The sequence below is a fragment of the Nycticebus coucang genome, chromosome 21 (assembly GCF_027406575.1).
Source record: "Nycticebus coucang isolate mNycCou1 chromosome 21, mNycCou1.pri, whole genome shotgun sequence".
In the NCBI taxonomy this organism is placed as follows: Eukaryota; Metazoa; Chordata; class Mammalia; order Primates; family Lorisidae; genus Nycticebus; species Nycticebus coucang.
In genome coordinates, this window is record NC_069800.1 from 12,558,300 (window position 1) to 12,563,680 (window position 5,381).

Consider the following 5,381-nt stretch of genomic DNA (forward strand, 5'->3'; position numbering starts at 1 on the left):
CTAAAACACAGTGGATTTTTTATGATATATTTTTCTATTCACCTTGCAACAGGGCAATGATCCAGCTAGGAGGATAGCCAGAAAACTAATCAATAAAAAAATTACATACAATCCTTCAATTTCCTCAGGAAAGAACAGTTAACATAAACTACCCTAAACCAAAAGGATTCACCATTATTAATCAGCTAAGGCTAATCATTCAGAGTCTCTCATTTTCCAAATTCCCATGCCCAGGGCATAGAAAATACGATCCTGTTCTCAGGCACCTAACTTCAAGTTTTTACTTAGAAAGTAAGGTTTTTAATAACACCTATTACAAACATCATTTGGGTATCCATGATCTTATTTCAGGAGAAAGATTGAAAGATTGACACATACTCAAGAAGCAACTTCTGGCTAGAAGACAGGAACGGACAAGAATCAACAGGAAGTGAGATGCCACGGAAACGAGACGGCAAGTAGGATTTCTTTTTTGAGCCCTTCTGCTTTTTTATTCATAATGGAATACCCAGAAGGACAACAGAGATTTTGGAATTTGAAGCAGTGTTGGTCATAGCCCTTGGAAAACAGAGTTTGTTCACAAATGTTTTCCCCACAAGTTCAACCAAGTTTATTATTCTATGTTTTTTATTTACCCTTTATAAGAGCATCAGTGTTATTGGTTTTATTCAACAGAAGAAAAATGTGAATTTTTTAAACAGTTGATGTTTCCTAAGAAATTCATCCAGAATGCTTTAGAAAAATAACCCACTTAGCTGAAAAACCAAGTAGCTACTAGACAATTAGATTTATCTATTTTTTGTTATCTGATATTTCATAAGCTGAATCTCACCCCAGAGAGCTTAGAATCCCTGAGTGGTAAAATAAAATATTCTTACCAGTCTCTTGTTTAAAATTAAAAATTATCATGCTTTCCCCCTTTTGTAAAAATACATGTTTATGGTAGCAAATTGAAAAAAAATATTATATACAGCTACTATTAACACTGAAATATAAATCTTTATAGAATATTGCATAAATATGTAAATTTAACCAAAATAAGCTCAAACTGAAAGACTGTTTTATAATCTGTGATTTTTCCTTCGTGGTTCATAAACTTTTAAACATTTTTCTATAAATATCATTTCAATGGCTTTATGAAATCCCCTCGCAAGATTGTAATCCTTTATTATTATTTCACTTATTATGAAGGTTTTCTTCTACTATAAATAGAAGTATGACGAACATCTTTGTAGCTCCATCTTCCTCTACAGTCTGTTTCCATAGACTGAATTTCTAAAAGAGAATGTGTGTGCCTAGATATTTTTCTGAGGTTTTGATACATATTGCCAAATTGCTCTCCAAAAGGTTTTTGAACATACAGCACATAGCAGAATGTCAGAGGGTCCGTTTCCTCCAATTTTGCTGATGCTGGGCATTACATATTGTCCTCGCCTATTGCTGCTGTTGTAACTTGCCTGTCAACACATGAATGGATCAATGAACTGTGGTACATGTACACCATGGAATACTGTTCAAACATAAAAAGATGGAGACTGCATCCTCTGTTACACTTGGATGGATTTGGAGAATACTCTCCTGAGTAAAGTATCACAAGAATAGAAAGACAGGCATCACATGTACTCCACACCTATTTGAAACTAAGATTAACAACATGAGAGAAAAACTCCATTGAATCCAAGAAGGAAGGAGCGGGGGAGGAGGCCCACAGGTTCTTCATAGTGGGGACATTGTGCAGGTGTATGGCACACTTCCCGTGTGAGGGACATGGCTATAACAATTACAACAGGGACTTCACCTAACAAATGCAAACATTGTAACCTAATTGTACCCTAACATTAATCTGAAATTTAAAATATATATTTGTTTCCTGAAGTTCTGGAGGCGGGGCAATCCAAAATCACGGTGCTGGCAGATTTGGTGTCTGGTGACAGCTGTTCTCTGTTTCCAAGACAGCAATTTCTTGCTTCGTTCTCCCATGATGGAAACAGCAAGGGAGATAAACACTTCTGTCCTCATAAGGCAGAAGGAATGAGAAGTCCTGGCAGTTCTCTGAAGCCTCTTTTGCACAGGCATTAATGTCCTTATGACCTAATCACCTCCCCAAACTCACATCTCCTGATACCATCACCTTACGATTGACGTTTCAACATATGAACTTTGGAGGGACCCATACGTTCAAACCATAGCACACGCATATTCTGATCTTTACCAGGTCAATGGGCAAAAAGATATTTTACTATCGTTTAACTTAGGCATTTCTGTTTTATTCTTCTATTTGCCCCTTCATGTTATTTGTGTTTTCTGTGGTTGGTATTCACAAAAAATTTTGAATATCATCATGCCAATAGGTAGTGCAAAAATATACCCAGATAGTTCAGATACTGTTTACTTGTGAGACAAACTACATAAGCTCAGGTATTTGATTTAATGCCATCTTAAGTATGGAAATGGAGTATAATAAGAATAGAAGTGATGAGACTATGGGATGGCATCAGAGTCTATAACTACAGCTGCAATGAAGGAGAATTGTGACATTTTGTATGGTGGATACTTCCAAATCTCCTTTAGTTATACTTCATCATCCACCTGCCAAATCAAGCAACCCTATGCCTGGAATGTAGTGAAATAGGAGATTATAAGAAGAGAATAATACTGTTGATGAAAAATTTACACTTAGCCAGGCGCAGTGGCTCACATCTGTAACCCTAGCACTCTGGGAGGCTGAGGCTGGTGGACTGCTTGAGGTCTAGAGTTAGAAATTAACCTCTACTAAAAATAGAAAAACCAGCCGGTGTTGTGGTGGCATCTGTAGTCTCAGCTACTCAGGAGGCTGAGGAAAGAGGTAGCTTGAGCCCAAGAGTTTGAGGTAGCTGTGAGCTGTGATGCTACAGCACTCCAGGGTGAGCGAGTGAGGCTCTGCCTCAAAAAAGAAAATTTACACTTGAAGGGTTTATTTTCACTTTAAGGGTTTATTTTCAGTCCATTGTCCCCAGAATCGCCCTGGAGGTGCATCCTAGAATCAGAGAAAAAAATGACTCCTTTTTACAGCCTCTGAATTTATGCTGAGGCTGTTAATGAATAACCATGACAGAAAAACCAGAAATTTTAAACATGTAAATGTCCCTATAGCATCATTTTTTTATGAATTTTATCTACTGGGTAAATGAGAGAGAGAGAGATGCAGAAATTATAACAAGACTACTTTGGCATCATTAGAAGCATGTAGTTTGCAACATGAGCTCTATGAATCAGAGATTTTTGTAATATACATGTAAATATTACATGAATTTGAAAAGTTACTTTTATTCAGGTGATTATATGCCCTAGACATAGCTTGTTATGTGACTATTAAAAAACAAATATGGTCAAGTGATAGTCATGTGCCTGATACTTTACAATATTATCTCAAGAAAATCCCCATAAAACCCATGAATAGTACCTTTGTCCACTTACGGATTTAAAAAAAAAAAAAAAAAAAAACAAGCAAAACTGAGGGTCAGAACAAGAAATGAAGATGTAAGCCCAGAACCTTCAACTACCAGTACCCCTCAGGTCCCCGGTGGGTGGTGTCACAGAGGGGAATTGGGTGTCGAGGAGTCCTGACACCTTCAGAGGTAGGATGACTGAACTGAAAACCAGACGGGCAACGGAGAGCTTCACATCCGCCAAGTGAGACCATTCCTAAATAATGAAGTATTTATGCCTAAGAACCATTCTTCCTCTTTGTCTTTTGAGTTTGATTGTAAAATATCCTCAAAAAGACACACAAATCCTGCCAATGCTGCACCCCTAAATCTCTGAAGTCAGCAAGACAGGAAAAATGCTCGAAGGTGACCAGGATTATTCATTTTGCTTCCTCTCTGCTAAATCAGTCATTGTGCTGTTATGAGTGGATGGAAAAAACCTCCTAATCCTCAGGTGTGCCATTAACTCGTAAATTGCAAGATTTCTAGGACATTTTACATTACAGTTGACACTGCTCCACGGTTTGTTGAGGGACGTTTTCCAAGAGAAGCCACTCTCTGAACTTTAAAATGGCCTTTAACACTTTTTATATTATAGAAAGGAAAAAAGAAGATTTAGCTTCTTAGCTATGCAGCTATGTCTTAGTCAAGCTTCAGCTAACTAAGAGTGTATGACTGCCTTCCATGAAACCACTGTCACCTCCCTGTGGAGCCAGAACCAGCAACTCCTGGATGCCAGTTATTTCCATTTGTACCGACTAACTTTTATAACTTATAGGCCTGGAGAGTCAGACTTCAGTTTTCAATTATATCAAGCTAAATTTAAACAGGAAAGGGAAAAAGCGTGGTTTGAGTTTGCAAAGATTATTTATCAAGTCATCGATCTAGAAATGATGGAATTGTTTCAGTTGCTCAAAATCATTTGAAATGTAATTTTTTAAATGAGGTAAATAAATGACACCTATTAGTCTTTTACCTAAAAATAATCCTTTGATGTATTTTGAGGCTAAAAATGAAAGTTGTCATTTTTCAATGTACAAATCAAAAGCCCCATGAATTATTAGACCTTGAGATTCTCCTATTTGGGGGGAATCCTCATAGTTTATTTAGACAAGGACGTATGAAACCACTTTCGTTTAAATGTTTCTAATTTTAACTAATAGAGGTATTCTCGCTCCAACTGTCACACAGTACTCCTGACATTAAGAAAAATGCTTCCGGGCGGCACCTGTGGCTCAGTGAGTAGGGCGCCGGCCCCATATGCCGAGGGTGGCGGGTTTGGACCCAGCCCCGGCCAAACCGCAACAGTAAAATAGCCGGGCGTTGTGGCGGGCGCCTCTAGTCCCAGCTGCTCGGGAGGCTGAGGCAGGAGAATCGTGTAAGCCCAAGAGTTAGAGGTTGCTGTGAGCGGTGTGATGCCACGGCACTCTACCCGAGGGCAGTACAGTGAAACTCTGTCTCTACAAAAAAAATAAAATAAAAAAAAAGAAAGAAAGAAAGAAAATATGCTTCCTTGTGTTGTGGTAAACCCTCAGCACCCACCTGTTTTCCTACCACCTGGAGCAGGCTCTGCCAAGCAGGGCATGACAGAGAAGTATTAAAATCTGCAAGTGTTCTACAATGTGAGGCTCTTCCATCTTCCTGGCAAAAGAAATCATTGCTATATATTTTGCCATTGCTGTGTTGAAGATATAAATCTATTTAATAGCTTCCTAAAGTAGAGGTCAGCAAACTTTCTCTGTAAAGAGTCAAATAGTAAATATTTCAGGTTTGGGGAGCCATAGAGTCTACATCGCAACTACTTAACTCTGCTGCTTCAACAACAAAGCAGTGCGCGTCTTTCAATAAAACTTTATTTACAAATACTGGTAGCAGACCAGGTGCGGCCCACGGGCAGTAGTTTGCAGGACCCTC